We start from the raw sequence: 22,500 nt of genomic DNA on the forward strand, positions 1-22,500 counted from the left end.
GAGGTGGGGACAGAAGGAGGTGAGAGAGGGGGAAGGGGTCGAGATGGCGGGGCAGGGGGTGCCACCTCCACCTCTCCCTTTTGCACCACCTCTACCATCTGCTCCTGTTCCCCCCCCCAACTGAAGCCTGCTGGATCCTGGAGGAGAAAGGGGAGTAGACTGGCGGGCCAGTCCCTCACCCATCTCCTCCAGGGCAATCTGCACCCCCAAGGTGATCCCTGGGGACATGAAGGAAAAGCCACTCATGTCCCCAAGGCTCACCCCGAGGGAGAGATCACGCAACTCCACCTGACGCCCCCATGCCTCACTAGCAAAAGGAGCGACACGAGGGGCTGCCTGATCAGCAGGCCCCGCAGAAGTGCCAGCAAAGACCCCTGTCTGATGCACCTTAGAAGGGGGCGCCCCGGCAGCCGCCTCAATAAATAGACCCTTGCGGACACTCTTTATTGCACCACTCCGGCCAGAGGTCGGAGTGGTGGAAGGTCGACCCAAGACAGGCCTCTTCTCAGGTGGCGGGAAGGACGCTTCCTTCCCCCTCTCACTTTTTCTACTAACTGTCTGTAATCTACGAGACAGGGAAATTTGAGGCCCTACTGCTAACTGCCCTAACACCTGTTTCTAAGGAAACCTTGAAACTTATAAAACCTGCCACCAGCTACCTGTTTAGTTTTTTTAGACCCTAAGCTGACCTAACTTCTATGGAGTTTTCCTGTTCTCTTGTCAAGTGTAGCAAGAACTCACAACAAGCTTCTATGAAAAGAAAGTGTTTTATTGAGAAGTTACTTCAGTCACCTAAACTAGCAAAGTCAATTCTGCCCGTTACATTTGCAGACCCTTTTCAAGAGAATTCTCCCACCCAAAACGTGAAGGTTCCCAAGGGAGGGGGTGAAGGAGCACCAGGTGCAAAAACCAGGGAGTGTTACTTCTCGCACGTCCTTGGGCAGCCAGGCACCCACTGACAAGATAAATGTTTTTGTTACAAAGAGCAGGCCTTGCTGGCTGGTTCAAAAGACAAATAGATCACAGCAAATCATGATAGCAGGGTACAGCAGACAGGTTTCGATTTCAGGCAGACAGCTAAAATATAGAGGGTCGAGGTTACATAGAGACCCAAAAGCGAAAGGTAAAACTTAGGCTAAGCAAATATGGAGAGACCCAGGCCAATACAGAGATTCATGGCAGAGAACAGGCACTGATCCTGACATTCCTCCATTCCAAAAAGGACCCCCCCCCACCCGTCATCCCACATCCACAGGCTTAGGACACAAAGGAAAAGCATGATGGAAAGCGCGGAGCAGCCGCGGGGCCCTGTTGTCAGAGGCCCACACCCACTCCCTATCACCCATGGGGAAGTCTTTCCACTTCACCAAGTACTGGAGGCGACCCTTGTGCATACGGGAGTCCAGGATTTTATCCACCTCATAGTGGGTGTCCTTATTGATGAAAACGGGAACAGGCGTCGAGCGTGGAGGGTGCCAGGCGTCCGGCGGAGGGGCACGTTTCAGCAGGCTGGAATGAAAAACGGGGTGTACATTCCTATAAGTCTTAGGCAATGCTAATTCAACGGTCACATCATTGATCAGTCTGGTAATTTGAAAGGGCCCCACATATTTACCCCCCATTTTGCGGGACTGCTGCTGACAGCGAAGGTTCTTTGTGTACAGGTAGACATGGTCCCCCACTACCCAGGACAGGTTGGCCGTCTGCTTCTTATCTGCTTGGGCTTTGTAAGCCTGTTTGGCCTCATCTAGACAAGAGACAATTGAGGGCCAGGCTTTTGAGATCTCATTTGCCCATTTCTGAACGTCTGGGGCATCAGGGGACGCGAGCTCCCAAGTGGGCACAGCCAGCAGGTTTGTGCCATAGACCACCTGAAACGGAGAGACCCCAGTGGAGGCATGAACCCCAATATTATAGGCAAATTCAGCCAATGGGAGCAAGGACACCCAGTCATCCTGTTGGTGGTTGATAAAGCAATGGAGGTACTGTTCCAGTATTTGATTCACTCTTTCAGTTTGGCCATTCGACTCAGGATTATACCCGGAAGTCAGGGCTTGCTCTACACCCAGAAGCCTCAAAAGCTCCCGCCAGAACTTGGCAACGAACTGGGAGCCCCGATCCGAGAGCAGCCTCCTAGGAATTCCATGTAGGCGATATACGTGGGTGACAAACAGGGATGCCAGTTTGGCCACCGAGGGCATCCCACAAGGCACGAAGTGGGCTTGCTTGGAGAAAACATCAACCACCACCCAAATCATATTTTTTCCATGACTAAGAGGCAGGTCAGTGATAAAGTCCATTGTCACGTCTGACCACGGGCATGAAGGAGTAGGCAGTGGGTGTAACAAACCCTTTTTCTTTCCCCAAACAAACGGGGCACCCTTGAACGTACTTCTCCACGTCGACTCGCAGACAGGGCCACCAATAATGCCGCCAGACTAGGTGTAAAGTTTTCACAAAGCCGAAATACCCGGCTGACTTGGAATCATGGCACAATTACAGGACCTCCCCCCGGGCCCCTTTCGGGACATACAAAAAATTGTCTTTCAAGAACAGGCCCCCCTTCTCATCCAATGAGGGGCGTAGTGCCTGGAACTCCTCATCCGCAAGGACGTCCTTCTGGGCCCAGCCCCCAGGGACGGGAATCCCACCCTTCGCCTTGCTGCGCATCATGGCTGCCAACCCCAACTGGGAGGGCATGAAGACCATGTCCACCAATGGGTCGTGCTTACTGTTGTACTGGGGGAGGCGTGACAGCACGTCCGCCAAAAAGTTCAGTTTCCCTGGCAGATGCCTGAGAGTGAAGTCGAACCGGGAGAAAAACTCCGCCCACCTCATTTGCTTGGCCGAGAGGGAGCGGGGCTGTTTGAGGGCTTGTAAGTTTTTATGATCCGTCCAAACCACGAACGGAACTGCAGCCCCCTCCAACCAATGCCTCCAGGTGGCTAGCGCCAATTTCACAGCCGCAGCCAAATTGCCCAATTCCATTCAGGCCCTGAGAATTTTTTCAACAGGTAGGCAATGGGATGCAACTTGCCATCCCCTCCCTCTTGCAGGATTACGGCCCCCATGGCTACATCCGAGGAGTCCACTTGGACCGTGAATTGCTTTGCTGGATCGGCGTGGGCCAGCACAGGCTCCGAGGTAAACAACCCTTTCAACTTGTCAAAAGCTGCCTGACAGAAAGCCGCCTGACAGTCCATTTCAGTGGAGCCCCAGGATGTGTAGCCGCTTTCCCCCCGTCTTTGGTTTTCAATAAGTCAGTTAAGGGGAGGGCAACCTTGGTGAAGTTGCGGATGAATGTTCTGTAAAAGTTTTCGAACCCCAGGAAACTCTGGAGCTGTTTGCGTGTTTATGGGGGCTCCCATGCTAACAAGTCTTTTACTTTCCCTGGGTCCATCTCAATCCCCTCACTGGAAACCCGGAACCCCAGAAACTCCACCAAGTTGTGGTGGAACTCACATTTGGACAATTTAGCAAACAACTGGTGCTTGCGGAGCCTCCGCAGCACCTCCTGAACCAGAGACACGTGCTCAGCGGGGTTGTCTGAATACACCAAAATGTCATCAATGTACACCAGGACACCACGGTACAATAAATCGTGCATATTTTCATTAATCGTATTCATGAACACGCCCAGAGCACCAGCGAGGCCGAGCGGCATGATATAATGTTAAGTGCAGCAAGAACTCACAACAAGCTTCTATGAAAAGAAAGCGTTTTATTGAGAAGTTACTTCAGTCACCTAAATTAGCGAAGTCAATTCTGCCCACCATTACATTTGCAGACCCTTTTCAAGAGAATTCTCCCGCCCAAAGCTTGAAGGTTCCCAAGGGAGGGGGGAAGGAGCACCAGGTGCAAAAACCAGGGAGTGTTACTTCTCGCACGTCCTTGGGCAGCCCAGCGCCCACTGACAAGATAACTGTTTTTGTTACAAAGAGCAGGCCTTGCTGGCTGGTTCAAAAGACAAATAAAGGTAAAGGTAAAGGTATCCCCTGTGCAAGCACCGAGTCATATCTGACCCTTGGGGTGACGCCCTCTAGCGTTTTCTTGGCAGACTCAATACGGGGTGGTTTACAAGTGCCTTCCCCAGTCGTTACCGTTTACCCCCCAGCAAGCTGGGTACTCATTTTACCAACCTCGGAAGGATGGAAGGCTGAGTCAACCTTGAGCCGGCTGCTGGGATTGAACTCCCAGCCTCATGGGCAAAGCTGTCAGACAGCTGCCTTACCACTCTGCACCAGAAGAGGCTCATTCAAAAGACAAATAGTTCACAGCAAATCATGATAGCAGGGTACAGCAGTCAGGTTTCGATTTCAGGCAGACAGCTAAAATATAGAGGGTCGAGGTTACATAGGCCAACCAAACAGCTTCTACAAACAAACAACGAGCAGCCACCCAGGGCACTCCCCCAAAGGTGGCTACCAAGAAAAATTTTCCCCGCAGGTCCCTAACCAAAAAAGCTAACTCTACCTAGGCTAACCAAAGAAACAGCTTCAACAAACAAGCAGCAGCCACTCAGGGCACTCCCCCAAAGGCGGCTGGCAATCTAGAAAAACTGGCCCTGCAAGGCCCTAAGCTAAACCAACCTAAGAACAAACACAACCCCCCATAAACTGAAACTAGCCCCCCACCAAAAAACACCTACAACTATCAAACAACCAGCTGCCACCCAGGGCACGAAGCCCAAAGGTGGCAACTGAGGAAACCTGGGGAAAAAAAACCCAAACAACCAAACAAACCAGAAACAGAACAACTTCAAAAGCCCCAACTCCCACCCCCAAAATACTTTAAAAGAAAAACAGTAAACTTAAATACAATAAAAAGCAAATACAATTCCCCAACCCCCCCCCCAGGCCCCCACCCACAGAAACCCAAAGGCACATAAAACTTTGGAAAAGAGGAGGGAGAGATAGGGAGAAGAAGGAGGGAAAAAAGAGAAAAATAGGAAAGGAGAAGAAAAAAAACCCTACAACAAACTATTCGCTGTCTTCTCCAGCGATGTCCAGTTGTCCACAATCCAGGCCAGGTCCAGGAGTCCAGGCAGACAGGCAGGCCACTCTACCAAGCAGGGAGCTTGGGAGCAGCACAGCCAGCCAGCCAGAGAGCTCAAGTGAGCTCCAGCAGGCTGTCTCTTGCTTTAAGTAGCCTCCTCCTGGACAGGCTTAAAGCAAGGGGATAAAAAAAATAAAAACCCTTCTGTGAGTGGCCAGAATGCCTGAGCTGAAAAGCTACAGGCATTCTGGTTGGCCACTCACCCCCCCTCCCCCCACCGCCATTTTAGGTGGCAGAAAATCAAGTTAAAAAAAAGAAAGAAAAGAAAAGGCAGCCAGAGGCTTCAGGCAACGGCTGCCTGAAGCCTCCGACTCAGCTGAATCGGCCATCCGAATCTCCGAATCTCGGCGATTCGGACTGCTAGGGGGAGCTAGAGGGCCGATTTGGACCATTTCTGGCTCGGAAACGTCCGAATTGACCCCGATTTGGGCGATTCGGGCGTTTCCGAACCTGAATCGCCCATCCCTAGTTACTACCCCTCTTTTCTTAACTTTCGCTAAGGCTACAAAGGCTTGTCCAAGTTTCTTTGTTTCAAGTACCTGGTCTTTTTTCACATGAGTTTCTTGGATGCGTATGATATCGGCTTCCTCTTTTTTTAGTTGGCTAAAGAACTTGGTACACTTTCCAGGAGCATTGAGGCTACTTGTATTCAAAGATATGATCTTTAATTTATACATTTTACTAAGGTGTTTTTTTTTGAAGGAGGAGTCAGTTACTTCTTTGAGGTGCTTGGATCTTCTGCCAATAACTTGTCATACAATTCTTGCGCTTGTATTTATAACCCTCCTGCCTTCTGGCAAGAGTACTTCCAGTGCAAATGGGATTTTCTAGGAATATTTTATTTCCTTCTGGATTAATTTTTGGCTAAGGAAGTGGAATTCCGCTCTTTTTTGTAAGGTGTCTGTTGTTAAATCTTGGAAGATCTGGGTTTCTTCCCCTTCTATCAAAAGTGGTTTCTGTTTGCTGTCAAATGTTACCAGTATGTCTCTTGGAAGTTCTGTTTGCTGTCAAATGTTACCAGTATGTCTCTTGGGAGACCCTTCTGCTTTGCGGCTCTGGAATTAAGTTGCTACATCTTCTCAATTCTTACCTCTTCCTCTCCTGTATAATCTCTGAACACTTTCACCAGTTCCATTCTCAAATCTTCTTTGCCAAACAACTCAGGAACCACTCTGATGCAAAGGTTCCTCTCTCTTCTCTGGACTTCTTGTACCTCCAGCTTGCTTTCTGCTACTTTCTGCCACCTTTTCAATTCATCCACTTCTTTTTCTGTGTTGGTAACCTTGATCTTCACACTGTCTGTTTGGTATTTGTATCTACGTTTTTCTGAAGCTTTTTTATTTTAGCTGAAAGATCTTTCTTGAATTCCACAACTTCTTTTTTTTTTTACCTCTGCCACATCCTTCTTAACTTCATCTCTTGATTTCTGTAGAGTCTCCCTGTAGTTCTATTTTTGTTTGTCGAGATTCCACTGTCAGTGTGGTGGATCTTCTAACACTTTTTTTATTTGGGCTTGTAATGTAACTTCAGTATCTTCATCACTGTCTTGTTTTGCTAATGTTTTGCTTTTGCTTTCCCAGTGGCCATCTCTCTTTTTTTCTTCTTAAACAGAGCTAAAAATTCTGCCACTGATCTTACTTGAGGGTTGTCAAAGGCAGACAGACTCACAACTAGGCTTCTGGATTAATGGAAAGCATTAATACAAAACACACATCAAACCAACATGGAGTTTCTCTAGTCAACCACAAATCATGGCAGAGATCAGAGGGGCTGATCCTGAAAAGGTTTTTTTTTTTATAATATCTGTTTTTGAGATATGACATATGAATAGCAGTCTACAGATCATATAGTTACCTCTGAACTTTTATGTATGTATAGATGTTTTCCCCTTGAAAGTACTGCAGTAGTTAATTTATAACCACTAAAAAATCATTCAAATATCACCTCAATTAATTTACACTATCTTACACAATTCAACTGTCTTAATTTCTATTTTATTATCTGTTTTAAATTGTATTACATTAAATGACCATATTCTTTTGGTCTCTTATGTAATGACTTCATACAACTTGGTCTGAATGACTGTAATAAAATTTGATTGATGGCACAATCCCCCAAATCCCAATAGTCCTTCAAGAGCCTGGGCACTGCTTCCCTACACAATCCCGCATGTTCTGTCTGCCCCCCCACCCTGGGCAGGTGATGGAGGCAATGGTGCTTGCAACCCAGGTCAGTGAACGAAAGGACTCGGGAACGCTAGCGCACACTGGGATCATGCTTCCTTAGCCAGTCCAACCCCAACACACACAAAAAAAGCTGCACGGGGCACCACTATGAGTTGGATTCTTTCCCAATGTTCCTCGATGTCCAAATTTAGAGGGGACATGCAGGCCATGACCTCCCCAACTTGGGAAAATTCCCCATCCATTTGGGTGAAACAAATGGGGTGTTTCAACAGAACCAATCCGACACCAAAAGTCTGCACCATCTGGGGATTTATTAAAGAGTTTGTGCACCCACAATCTAGAACTCCTTGTACCCATACCCCCGTCCCGGTTCTGGGGTCTGAAAGAGTCACTGGCACCAGCAGTAGGGGTACGGGACTTACCGAGCCATTGCCCCTGCCTTGGACCTGTGGTGGGGCTGTCTCATGACAGGTTGGCCCTGTTTCCCGCTGACTTGCACTGCCCCAATTCCCCATCCGACTCCTCACAGGAAGAGGTCTCCAGCGGCTCCGCCAGTGGAGTGAGGTGGGTGCACACAGCACGTTTCAGAGGTTTTCTGGTGGTAATTGGGGCAGCTGTCTTGGCAAAGACCTTAGGAGCGGCCCTTTCAACAGATGGGGATTTCTTTTGATTTTTTGAAGGACATTACATCAGAAAGTGCCCCTGACCGCCACAGCCCAGGCACAAACCCTTTCCCCAACAATGGGCCTTCTCAGCGGCATCTGGGGCAACATTGGTGCATTTGGTCAACACCAGCTTATGTGCACCACTGATGCATTTGTCCGCCTTTCTCCTGCATCTGTCAAAGGCAGACAGACTCTCAACTAGGATTCTGGATTAATAGAAAGCTTTATTGGAAGTAGATCTGAACACTCCGACATTTGTAGTCGAATCTAATCAATACATGGCAAGTAAGCAGTTAGCAATGCATCCTTCCTGGCCAAATGTTCCCTCATTCCCAGGGTTAAATTACCCCCCCTCTCACAGGTGCCATCTTGGGCTTCCTGCCAGAATGTCTCTGGCCCGGCTGGCCTTGGGGAACCAACACCCTCCTTTACAGATAACAGGTAAGTACAGAGCAACATTTGCAAGTAAGTGTCACAGCATGAAAGGATACACAAAGCAGTGTGAAATAGTTCAGGGTTGTAAAAAGAGTTACAAAAGGTTCTTCAAACAACACACATCAAACCAACATGGAGTTTCTCTGGTCAACCACAAATAGGTGATCAGTTCAGGGACATCGTCAACTGCTCTCTCCAGTCGGGGGAGTTCCCTGAGGCATTGAGGGAGGCGGTGGTGTGCCTTCTCCTCAAGAAACCATCTCTGGACCCGCATGACCCCGCAAGCTACAGTCCGGTAGCACACTTAGTGTTCCTGGGCAATGTGGTGGAAAGGGCTGCGGCAGACCAGCTCCTAGTGTTCCTGGAAGATACTTTGGCACTCGATCCATACCAGTCTGGCTTACATCCTGGTCATGGGGTTGAGACAGTGTAGGTCTCCTTGTTGGATGACCTCCATCGACAGCTTGATCGAGGCTGCTCGGCTGTGCTTGTTCTTTTAGATCTTTTGGCCGCATTTGACATGGTCGATCACGAGCTGCTAGTGAGCCGTCTTGCCGGTATGGGGATAAGGGGTACAGCCTTACGCTGGATATGCTCCTTCCTCCAAAACCGGACACAGAGGGAAGCTGTGGGAGAGGAATTATTGGGCCCTGGGGTCCTACAGGGCTCCGTGCTCTCCCCCACATTATTCAACATCTTTATGTGCCCTCTGGCTCAACTGGTGCGGAGTTATGGGCTGGGTTGCCATCAGTGTGCTGATGCCACTCAGCTCTTTCTCCTCATGGATGGCTGCCCGGACTCTCCCCCGGAACCATTCACCAGATGTTTGGAAGCAGTGGCTGGATGGCTCGAGTAGAGTCACTGAAACTCAACCTCTCCAAGACGGAGGTCCTGTGGTTGGGCCGTAGGGGAGCAGACCAGGAAGCGCGCTTGCCCTCTCTGGCCAGGACGCAACTTAAGATGGCGTCTCAGGCCAGAAATTTGGGGGTGACCATGAATGCCTCACTAACACTCGAGGCACAGGTCAAACAGGTATCTGGCCAGGCATTTTTTCATCTCTGCCAGGCTCGGCTACTAGCGCCCTATGTGTCCTCTGAACACTTGGCCACAGTGATCCATGCGACGGTCACCTCCAGATTAGATTTCTGTAACTTGCTCTACACTGGCCTGCCTTTGGGCTTGATCCGGAAACTGCAACTGGTCCAAAATGTGGCTGCTAAGGTCCTCACAGCTACACCTTGGAGGGCACATATCTAGCCAGTGCTGAGGCAGCTGCATTGGCTACCGGTTATCTTCCGGATCAGGTTCAAGGTTTTGGTTTTGACCTTCAAGGCCATCCGTGGTCTGGGCCCAGTGTATATGAGGGACCACCTATCACCCTACGCCCCCCGCAGGGCCTTACGCTCTGCAGGGGCTAACCTATTGGTCATTCCCGGTCCCAAGGAAGCTTGCCTGGCCTTCACCAGGGCCAGGGCCTTTTCGGTCCTGGCCCCAACCTGGTGGAATGAGCTCCCGGAAGAGCTGCGGGCCCTGTGGGAATTGTCATCATTCCACAGGGCCTGCAAGATGGAGCTCTTTCGCCAGGCTTTTGGTTGAGGCCAGGCAGCAAGAAGATCTAGCCCCCCTCACAAATGTGATGGTTGTGTCTGTCATCTGCCCCCTCCCTTTCCCTTCTTAGGGGGTGTGGAATTGGGTTAGCTATATTGAATTTTGCCGCCATTCTTGTCATAACTTTTGTATTAATTGTATTATGTTTAATTGTGCTTTTATTGTTTTAGGGGATTGGTTTTTACGTGACCCGCCTCAAGCCTCCGGGGGGAGGTGGGATATAAATTTAATAATAATAATAATAATAATAATAATAATAATAATAATAATAATAATAATAATAATAATATATCATGGCAGAGATCAGAGGGGCTGATCCTGACAGCATCATGGGCGTCTACCATGGCCCGGATTCGCATTCTGCTCTCGATCTCTCCGGCCAGATGGATCCAACCCATCAAGGTAGCTGAAAGAGATCTCTTCTCAGGCCATCCCAGAAGGCATGGACCTGATTGGTCTCCGACCCGGGCAACCAGACACCAAAATTCACCAGCATACTTGAACACCATCATCGATCCTTGTTGTAAATTCTGCTGCTCTTCCACTGCCAGGTTTGCTGCCAACGGGTCCTTGAAACGTTCGCGGAAGGAACAAATTGAAATCCCACACTTCTGGGGCCCCGTAGTCAAACAGGCTCACATACCATTCTGCTGCTACTCCATCCAGGGCATCTCTAACAAAATGAACCTGGTCAGCCCCATCTTGGAACAAGTAATCATAATCTGTCATGTAGCCTGGATCAGAATTGGGGCAGTTTCTCTGGGGATCCATCATACTGATCCTGGAAACAATGTGCTTGATGGCGGGGATCCCATTCAGGATCATCAAACTCCAACTGCCTCCTGAGTGGCTGACACGGGTATCGGCTGGGGGAGTCAGAACCGGCCCTGTCGGAGGAGCCAGGACTGGCTCAGCCTGGGCAACTTCATGGGTTGCGGCTGTCTCCATATCCAGGATGCTGCAAAATTCCCCATGAGGCCAACTGGACAGTTCTTCATCGTAATGGGTCAGGGCATGCCGCCCCTGATGCTTGGTTACATATCAAGAAATCACACTCCCACTCCCATTCCCACCAGGAGTGCTGAGTACCCTAGAAACCACTGAATGATGATCAATCCCGGTGGTAGGTTGTCTAGGTCGCACATCAGGCTCAGCCGCTACCGCCCTCTAGGGCTGGAGTGGGGCTGCCGCAACAGCTGCAGTAGCTGCAGCTGCCACCACAGCATCAGTAGTTAGTTTTATTATGGTCATAGACCAGCATAAGATGATACAGAAACATCCATTAAAACCAGGAATTAAAACATCTTAAAAGATAACAATAGAAAATAGAATAAGGTAGATAAACACAGCTGTCCAGTTCACTTAAAGCAGACCACTCTATTACGAATTTTGATCGCTGCTGCACAGAACTTGGCAACTCTATATTTGTATTATTTTCTATATCTGCAAGCAGCAGAGAAATGTAAAATTCTCCTGTGAGCCCTGGGAATCTGCCTAGCAGTGGGAGAATTAGACTAGTTCGAATCTCATTATAGAATCGACATTGAAAGAGAACATGTTCCATGGTTTCTACATGTCCAGAGCCACAGGTGCATTTCCTTTCGATATAGGGTATTTTCCTATATCTTCCTTCTAATATCGCTGAAGGGAAGGCGTCACAGCGTGCCAAAGTGAAAGCCCTCCTATGACTAGGTAGTTCAAGTTTGGCCAGATATGTCATAGGGAAAGATTGGGTTCACTAATAATAAAAGATGGGTTATTAGCTAGGTCCTGTTGTCGTTCTGTCGGTCACTCTCTGCTTAACAACTTCTTTGGCCTGATCATATCCCATATTCAGTAGGAACTCAGGAGAGAACCCCCACAGTGTGATTTTAGCTCTGATGTTTTGTTGCCATGACGATTGATAACCATCCTCAGTTGTTAGTGGGGCAAGGCCATGAGGGGAAAAGGACAGTCTAAGCCAGTAATTTAAAGCAGTCAGCCATACTCTAGCCTCCATCTTCATGAAACCTGTCTCAAGTCTCAGAGTAACATTGGAGACACACTTTGGCACTTGAAGAGCAGCTCTTAAAAATTTAGATTGAACCCTCTCTAAAGGGGCCAAGTTTGAGAGGGGCCCCAACTGTGTGCCATATAATAGTTGTGACACTGCCTTGGCTTCAAATAATTTGAGTGCTGCAGGTATATATTGTCCACCTTTTGATCTAAAAAACCTAAGAATGGCATTTGCACATTTCTGTGCGTTGTTTGACACATAATCCCTATGGGCTTTCCAGCTACCAGAGGTCTGAAAGACCACCCCTAAGTATTTGAAATGACAGACCTGTTCAATTCTGTGCCCATCAATGATCCAGGAATGTCTCTTAGGTTTTTTAGCAAATGACATAATTTTGGTTTTCATAGAATCATAGAATCATAGAATCATAGAGTTGGAAGGGGCCATACAGGCCATCTAGTCCAACCCCCTGCTCAACGCAGGATTAGCCCTAAGCATCCTAAAGCATCCAAGAAAAGTGTGTATCCAACCTTTGCTTGAAGACTTCCAGTGAGGGGGCACTCACCACCTCCTTAGGCAGCCTATTCCACTGCTGAACGACTCTGACTGAGAAAAACTTTTTCCTGATATCTAGCCTATATCGTTGTACTTGAAGTTTAAACCCATTACTGCGTGTCCTTTCCTCTGCAGCCAGCAGAAACAGCATCCTGCCCTCCTCCAAGTGACAACCTTTCAAATACTTAAAGAGGGCTATCATGTCCCCTCTCAACCTCCTTTTCTCCAGGCTGAACATTCCCAAGTCCCTCAACCTATCTTCATAGGGCTTGGTCCCTTGGCCCCAGATCATCCTCGTCGCTCTCCTCTGTACCCTTTCAATTTTATCGACGTCCTTCTTGAAGTGAGGCCTCCAGAACTGCACACAGTACTCCAGGTGTGGTCTGACCAGTGCCGTATACAATGGGACTATGACATCTTGTGATTTTGATGTGATGCCTCTGTTGATACAGCCCAAAATGGCATTTGCCTTTTTTACCGCTGCATCACACTGCCTGCTGATGTTTAGTTTACAATCCACAAGTACCCCAAGGTCTCGTTCACACACAGTGCTACCTAGAAGCGTATCCCCCATCCAGTAGGCATGCTTTTCATTTTTCTGACCCAGATGCAGAACTTTACACTTATCTTTATTAAATTGCATCTTGTTCTCATTTGCCCATATTTCCATTGTGTTCAGATCTCGTTGAACTCTGTCTCTATCTTCCGGAGTATTTGCCAGTCCTCCCAATTTGGTGTCATCTGCAAACTTGATGAGTAGTCCCTCCACCCCCTCATCTAGATCATTAATAAATATGTTAAAAAGTACCGGGCCGAGCACCGAACCCTGAGGTACCCCGCTACTCACCTCTCTCCAGTCTGATGAAACACCATTGACAACAACTCTTTGAGTGCGGTTCTCTAACCAATTCCCTATCCACCTAACGATCTGAAAATCCAGATTGCAGTCCTTCAACTTATCCATCAGAACATCATGGGGAACCTTGTCAAAAGCTTTACTAAAATCCAAGTAAATGACATCAACCAAATTTCCCCGATCCAGCAAACCTGTTACTTGGTCAAAAAAGGAAACTAAATTTTCTGGAAATTTAATTCTAAATGGTCCATTTTACAGTATAGTATTAAAGCTTTCAGGGCTCTTTTAAGTCCAACAGCTGTTTTGGATAAAATTACTGCATCATCTGTGTAGAGCAGGGTTGAAAGATGTCTTCCAGCAATTTTTGGGGGGTGGAAATTAATGTTACAGAGGTGGCTCACCATATCATTAATATAGAAGTTAAAAAGAAGTGGGGCCAAGATGCATCCTTGTTTAACACCTTTTTGGGTTTTAATATCTCTGGAGAGATGACCTTCGGGGTTGCATCGTACTTTAAGGGAAGTTTCCTTATGCAGTGTGCGTATTAAGTAAAGGAGACGGCGATCAAGTAAGGAGTTCTCAATTTTTCCCCAAAGTTTGGTTCGTGAGATGGAGTCAAAAGCAGCTTTAAAGTCTATAAAGTCTATAAAGGCTGCCCAAACTTCTCAAATCTACAGATCACTACCCATTTCTGATGGTCCATGTGGGAACGAATGACATGTCCCTGAATACCATCGCTCCTATTAAAAAAGACTATCAAGATCTGGGGAGGAAGCTCAAGCAAATGGGGGCACAAGTGGTATTCTCTTCAATCTTGCCTGTCAAGGGAAAAGGAATGCATTGGGAGAGGAAGATAATGGAGGTGAATCACTGGCTGCGTAGTTGGTGCCGGCAGGAGAGATTTGGTTTCTGGGACCATGGGATAGGCTTTCTTGAGGAAGGCCTACTAGCACCTGATGAACTGCACTTATCGAAACTGGGGAAGAATGTGTTTGGCAGGAACCTGGGGAGATTCATCAGGAGAGCTTTAAACTAAAGCCACGAGGGGAAGGGGATGATCAACATAGGGAGTGTAAGGAAGGAGAACAATCGGGGGCAGCCCAACCGGCAAGTCCAGCTCATAGGGAACCAAAAGTAAAAGGATTCAGATGTCTTTATACTAATGCCTGAAGCATGGGCAATAAAAAGGAAGAGCTGGAACTTCTCATGCTGATGGAAAGGTATGATCTAGTAGGCATCACAGAAACTTGGTGGAATGATTCTCATGACTGGAATGTAATGGTGGATAGATATGAACAGTTCAGAAAAAACAAAATAGATCGAAGAGGTGGAGGAGTGGCACTGTATGTGAGGAAAGAGCTTACCTGTCAGAAAATTCTAGTGAAGGAGAGCATATCTACAGTGGAAAGCATCTGGGTGAAAATAAGCGAGGGGAAAACAAACAGTGTGGTGGTTGGTGTCTGCTACCGACCGCCTGAACAATGAGAGGATGTGGATGCTGCACTTTGTGAGCAGATTGAGAAAATATCCACGCGGCAGGACCTTGTCATCATGGGTGACTTCAATTTCCCAGATGTGTGCTGGGAAACAAACTCTGCGAAACGTCCTCAGTCATGCAAGTTTCTGACCTGCCTGGCTGACAATTTCATTTATCAAATGGTAGATGAACCCACAAGAGGTTCAGCCATACTGGACTTAATACTGACCAACAGGCAAGAGTTGGTGGATGAGGTGAAGGAGGTGGGGACCCTAGGGGGAAGTGACCATGTCCTCATAGTATTCCTTTTGAGATGGGGAGCCAAGGAAGCTTGTAGCCAGATGCGGATGTTGGATTTTCGTAGGGCAAACTTTAATAAACTCAGAGACATGATGAGTGTCATACCATGGACGAGAATGCTGGAAGGGAAAGGAGCATGTGAAGGGTGGGCGCTACTCAAACAAGAGCTATTGCATGCTCAATCAATGACTATCCCAGAAAGACGAAAACACTGCAGGAGCTCTAAGAAGCCTATTTGGATGAAAAGAAAAGGAAAATGTTCAGGAAATGGAGGGAAGGACAGAGCTCTAAAGAAGAGTACCTACAGGTTACTAGGCACTGTAGATCAATCATCAGAAAGGCCAAAGCTGAGATTGAGCTAAGATTGGCCAGGGAAGCCCATTGTAAGAAGAAAAGATTTTTCAGTTATGTGAGGAGCAAACGTAAAGTAAAGGAGGCAATAGGCCCACTGTTGGGTGCGGATGGACAAACTCTAACGGAGGATGCAGAGAAAGCAGAAAGGCTTAGTGCCTATTTTACATCTGTTTTTTCCCACAGGTCAAAGGGTTTAGGCACATCTAGAGATGGCCGTAGCGAAAGGATAGTGTCTGGGTGGCAGGTTAACATGAATAGAGAGGTTGTCGAGAGGCATTTAGCTGCACGGGATGAGTTCAAATCCCCTGGTCCTGATGAAATGCACCCGAGAGTCCTCAAAGAACTTTCCAGAGAACTTTCACAGCCCTTGTCCATCACCTTCGGAACCTCTTTAAGGACTGGAGATGTCCCGGAGGACTGGAAGAGAGCAAACGTTATTCCGATCTTCAAAAAAGGGAGGAAGGATGACCCGGGAAACTACAGACCAGTGAGTCTGACCTCTGTTGTGGGGAAGATAATGGAACAGATATTAAAGGGAGCTATCTGCAAACATCTGGAGGACAATTTGGTGATCCAAGGAAGTCAGCATGGATTTGTCTCCAACAGGTCCTGCCAGAACAACCTGGTTTCCTTTTTTGACCAAGTAACAGGTTTGCTGGATCGGGGAAATTCGGTTGATGTCATTTACTTGGTTTTTAGTAAAGCTTTTGACAAGGTTCCCCATGATGTCAGGATTGCAGACTTGCATACAAGAATTCTTCTGTTTTAAAGTAAGACTCTTTATTGCAGCTGAATAAACATTGAAACTCAAAGTCCTGAGCAGGCCTAAGCAAAGAGTCTACAGTTGGTAACAGTGATATCAAGGTCAAAACATTACAAGACACAACCCCAGGTGCAGAAGGGTCTGGGAACCCAGCCAAACAGAGATAGAGGCAGCCGAGACAGCCAGCCTGGGAAATTGACCTTGTAGAACTGACACTAACATAAATCTGGAAAAAATACAGATGAAAGGCAAAATGGCTATAGTAAAGTTAACTAGCAAAAGCAAGCAATCAATCATGGCAGAACCTACAGGATTCTGACACAGCTGTAGCCTGATTGGAGCCCCAGCTGCTCCCAGAGTGACAGCGACCGGGAGAGACGTATGCTGGAACGCAGCGGGAATATTCAGGGGCAGTGACCCCATCCTCCATTGGCCTGCTTCCAAGCCCACAACTGGCCAGCCCCAGAGCTCTGGAGAGCCTCCAAACCAGACTCGGAACCAGACTCAGATGTGGTGGTTGGGAAAAGATGGCAGTGCCCATGCGGCCATTTAACATGGTGGCCAATAGGCATGCGGACCCTGGCTGGGGCCATGACCCAGAAGGTCTTGAGAGATGGGAAACCTGGTAGCCTACCCACCTCATGTTTAGACTTACAAGCCATATGGCCCAATTCTCTGCCACCTCCCGTTACCACCAGCATGTGGGACCCTGGAAGGACATGGACAGCCAGGAAGAAGTGTTCCTTGAAGGCTAGACCACCCTACCCTACTAGGGAATATTTGGAGGCAAAGGATCCCCTGGGCACCTATGCCACCTGTAATGGGGTTTTCAGGCCCGGAAGGAAAGGGCACCTCTAGCGAGGCAGGAGAGGGATCCAGAACACTTTGATGATTCAGGGGATAAGGAGCCACACACCAGGTACAGGGGGGGACACAACAGCCCCCCCCAGACCTGGCTCTGACATGGATGCACAAGGCCATAGGTCCAGACACCGATCCTCTGAGTCTGAAGGGGACCAACCATCAGTTATCTCCTGTCAGAAATAGAGGAAGGTCCAGAGAAGAACTGTTACCCAAATTGCTGGGGATAGCAAGAGGCTGGGTAACACAGGATCTTTACTACCAATTTTTACGGGGTCCTTTCCCTGGAAGAAACCCTTTTTAAATGAAGAAGACAAAAGCTTACACATGGGATTTATTTGGGGAAAATATTGGGATACACTCAAAACACACACAGAGCAAAAACATACATACACCAAGTTCTACAGGGGACAAGTTCACTAAGTTCTACAGGGGGACAAGTTCAAGATACTGCACCTTTCTTGGATCCAAGCAGCCCAGACACAGGGTTGACGACATCAGGGGATGGACAGGATGCCGGGTGTGGACAATAACACACACACACACAGGGTGTGCGCAAGGCTTGATATAGTGTTTGAAATTCCCGGGCCAGCCCCAGAGACTGCCCACTGGGAGGTCCGTGATTGTTGATTGGTCTCTGATATTATGCGTACCTGATAGGTGAGTTTGAACTGTGATGTCACTAGAGTGGGAGGTGTAGAGTAATCTCATCAAATAGAATAATACCTTGGCTAGGTGTAATGTGTCGCTAATGGCCCTGTCTTTGTTTTATCAGGAAGGACTGGGGGGAAGACATTTGGGGATAAGAGATGGTGCTAGACAGAAATTACACTGGGCAAGAGAGACAAGTTAGTATCTTGAAGGGATATTCCTTTCCTGTAGATAGTCTAATGGTCTTTGGCTGGGGGGGGGGGTGCTTTAGATAACGTGCACATTTAGCTCAGTCAGTTGGGCAAGGAGGAAATGTAAGAAATCTAGTGAAGCCCAAACAAGATGAGCCTTAGCCTGGCTTCCTAGGTTTCTTAAGGGGCCCTACTGACTCCATAGTCAGTCTCTGCCAGGCTGGTTTCTGTGTGTGCCAACCTGCTCAGAGTCCAGTCATGGGCTTCTGTGCATGAAGGTATCTCTGTGTGAGGCATCCTTCCATTATGGGCTACCTCTCGGGTAACATTTCCCCCCCTTGAAGGCTTGTGTCAGCCGACACATGGCTTCACCCATTAACCAAATAGAAATCAAGGATTGGTCACCCATTCTGTGTCAGAAATGTTAGTAAAGAGATGGGAAGAGGGTTCAGGTACAATGGATCAAGGGACTATGGGCCATTCTATAAAAATGTGAATCCAATCAAAAATAAAACAAAATTTAGTGTATGTGATGTAGGTGTCATGTTATATGAAATGTTACCTGGAGAGTCTTTGGCTTCTTGGATCCACCTTACTGTAGAGAGGAGATTTCTGTTATCTAAAGCTAATACAAACTAAGTATGGGGAGAATGGGAAGGGTGCATAAACATGGGGAGGCACATAGGGAAGGATAAATAAATACAATGAAATTAACTTCAATGAAAGGAACTGAAGAACATGGAGGATTGCTAAAGGCACAATGCAATAGACAAAATTGGATATATGTGGCACAATGCAATTTGAAATACAGACAATTAATTGAAATAAGTGACTGGCATGGCATAGTACAACTGAGAAACAATAGCTTGAAAAACTCCCCCCCTTGCAAATGGTCTATGAATGAATAGATTAGCAGCTCAAATACAAATATATATATGAGGGGAAAAAAGAAGAATTGCTAGGTAGAATCTGGTCAGTTGCTTTCCAGTTAATAAGCACAAAAAGAAATAGAAGCTCTGATATGCAGTAGGTTAAAACATAAGCACAAAACATACTACAGATTTTTCTCTATAAGGAACATAAGATAAATCAAAACACAAAAAGAAAGCTTCAAAAATAAAACTTGGATTGTGATCTATGAAGATCTTGCTATAAAGAGCACAAGAGAGGACTCCTAATTAAAAGAGGACTCAAAAACATGGCAAAAGAATTTGCAAAATATTGTGGAAAAATGAATAAAACAAATAACCTTAAAGAAAATTCAAGGGTTGGGGAACAGAAACTTGTTTTTCAGACTGAGATCTGCCTGCTTGTAGGCCAGGCTGATGGGATGCCAATTGCTTCTTATAAAAGATACATCTATTGGAGTACTGCTGAGGATATGAGTGGGAAGGAATGAATGAGAAGAACATGAAGATGGTCAGAGTCCCATTACACAATAGTGTGTTAACAGAATGGTGTTCTTAAGGAGGAAAGACTGTTCCTCTGTACACACACAGAGTGCCTTTGCATAGGAGTCAGGCTGAGTGGAAGCCTGAGTACCCAAATGAAAGGTCTGTATGAAGCTACTTCAAAACATATTCAAAACAAAAACAAAATTGCAAAAACAGATTTTTAAACAAAATTGTCTTATGAAAAGAGGGAAAAAATGTTAACTGCCAATTAAAATTTGAAATAGGAAGTAAAAATGTCAGAGGGAAAAGCTATGGAGGGAATGCCTTTTCTCAAAGAGAAAATATTTCAAATACTAAAAGCAGAACATTGTCTTAAAATAAAAACTAAAACAAAACATATTTTAGAACAGAAATATTTTACTGTACTCTCCCCCCCCTTAGATTCTCTCTGAGGTCTTTAAAGAAACAAATCTTCTTCCTGATTTGGGAAGAAAGTTCCTTACTTATGTAAATTAGTTGCCTGGATGGGGGAGAGCAAGGCATGAGTCATGGGGCTGAGTGCCTAGGAAGGCAGTTAGACAAAGAGAGTCTGTTTTAAGATTGCAAAATAGTGGCTGTTTCAGTGTGACTGCAACTATAGCTGGAGGCTCTACCAATTGCAGCCAAATTTAAAATTAGAAAATGTATAAAGTAAAAATGGAAGCACACATGTTGAACAATTATTTTTCCTGTGTAAATCAGTTCAGTTCTAAGTTCCTGCCATAGAAAAGTCCTGTTACTGATTCTTCTATCGCGCTGCTGATGGGCAGAATTTCTATTCTGGAAGTATTTAGGTTTGAGATTATTTGGGGGAAAATTATTTGAAGGGAAACTATTTTGTGGCTTACTCCTTTCTCCTGGCTTTTGTTTGCTCCAGCCATTAGGTGGCTGCAGGGAGCGATTGTCTCTATTCCTATTAGAATTGGGGTGATTCTGATTAAAACAGTTCTCCCTCTTGATCCTGTACTGAGAGTGGAGACCACTGTTTGCCTGAATGTTTAAATTTTTGGAGTCCTGGTTAGTGGGAAATTCAAGAGTACCTGATTCTCTAAGCTGGCCTGCAATGGGGAGCTGTTTTTTGGATTTCTTGCCTCTCAGTTCTGTCTGCAGGGGTTGTAACTAGAACTGGGGGTAAGGGAGCTGAATTTCCCCTTGGGGTTCTATGAACATTTTGGGGATTATTGTTTCTGGCAGATGCTCAGAAGGTAGAATGGGAAGAGTCTCTGGATGAATTGTGGCAACTAGAGCCCTCTGGAGCTCTAACTGCTTTTCAAGTTGCTGCATTTTTCTATGGCATGCCTCATGGCTTACTTGAGCATGCTGAACCTTAGTTTGGGAATGTAAATACTGGGCAGCATGTTGAGTTTGGGTGAGCTGGTGACTTAGGTCTCCAACCTTTTCTTCTGCCACATGAGCTCTGTAAGTGGCGGCTTCTAATTGTTCTTCCATGTTTTGGAGCTCCCATGCAAGTCTGACCTTGTCAGCCCGGATATCTTCTTTCTCACCTTGGAGCAGGGTTATCTGTGTTTGGAACTGGGCATTTTCAGCCTTTAAGGCTTTTAATTGATCAGCAGCCCCAGTCAGAGCTACGAATAGACCCCAACTGGCATATACATTTTTCTTGGAACTCCCCAGTTTCTTTGCACTGCATACAGCAGTAAAAGTTTCTTTTAGTATTGCCAATGGGTCAGAACCCGAAAAGGAATCTTGATTCCATGGGTTTTCCCCTTGTTTAACAATCCATTTTGTTAATTTGTCCAGGTGATCATTGGACTTAAGTTTCTTTGAGAGGTCTACCTTTTCCATTTTTGAGGTACTGCACAAAAACTTGAGAATTCTGAAAAGCTCTTCTTTAACGAACAGGTCTGAGCTTTTCTTAATGAGCACTGAGAACTTTGAGAGCCATTTCGCACAGAGCTCAAAGTGGCTATTTGGTTGCTGTTTGTGAAATCGCTACTTTAACTAGCGAAATGTAACTAGCTGTGCCCGTAACGCACAGCTGCGGTTTTTGCGGAATTTGGCACTTTCACTTCTCGACACTTTCGTAACCCACAGGCTTCCGGTCTCCGTCTTATCGCTACAAAGGAGGTCCCTTTTTAGCGCTTCTGGCCTCCCGTGCCCGTCAATCAAACTGCAGGGACACTTTTGACCTCGACCCTAAAGCCGGACTTGTTGGGGTTCCCTTTTTTAAAAAAAAACCCAGGAAACCCCGTAGCAACGCGTTATCGTCAAATCATTGGCGCCGTTGGAACGGGTTTTCTATTGTTTTCTATGAACCAGAGGTTGATGCATTGATATGTTTGATTGGTTAATCCCCGCCCACAGTACACTCCCACAGGTTACCTACTTATATGCACCTAGGCAGACACGTGGTCGGCCTCACTCTTTGTTTGCGTAGCCTACTGCCCGCAGCACAGGTTAACGTTGCAATGGAGAGGATTATTTTTCAATTGTTGGCTCAGATGCTTGCGGTAGTCCAGCGTATCCATAACATCGTGCGGCATAGGAGGGCTGCTATCGAGGACTACCGAGAACGTATTGCCGGAACGATGACCACCAGTAGAAGACGTTCTCTACGGGCAACCATGGCGGCAAAGAAGCACTGGCAAGCTCTGGCAGAGGTCCGGTTCCCCAGACAGTTCTGGGTGGACGAAAGATCCTCTGACTGGTGGGAAAATTTTGTGTGGTCTCGCTGGGATGATGACCACTGGATTGCCAACTTTAGAATGTCTAGGGGAACATTTTTTGAACTCGTGGAGGCTCTACGTGGCAGCATGGAAAGGCAAGTCACTGGCATGCGGCGCCCCGTTCCAGTGGAAAAAAGGGTGGCAGCCGCATTGTGGTACTTGGCCACCCCTCAGTACTTCCGGACAGTAGCCCAGCAATTCGGACTCGGAGTCACAACGGTTGGCGATATCCTTCAGGAGTTCTGCCTCGCCATGGAGGCGGAATTGTACAGCAAAGTGGTGTGCCTCGGAGACCGCCTTGGAGCGGTGAGTGTCATTCTATGCCCTTTTCCCTTTAAATTTTTTTTTCTTGTTTGACAGGTGAGCAACGAATACGCGATGCACCCCACGCTAACATGCCATGGTTTTTTCCCCTTATTTCAGAGTA

This window comes from Paroedura picta, chromosome 3 (genome assembly GCF_049243985.1).
Source record: "Paroedura picta isolate Pp20150507F chromosome 3, Ppicta_v3.0, whole genome shotgun sequence".
In the NCBI taxonomy this organism is placed as follows: domain Eukaryota; kingdom Metazoa; phylum Chordata; class Lepidosauria; order Squamata; family Gekkonidae; genus Paroedura; species Paroedura picta.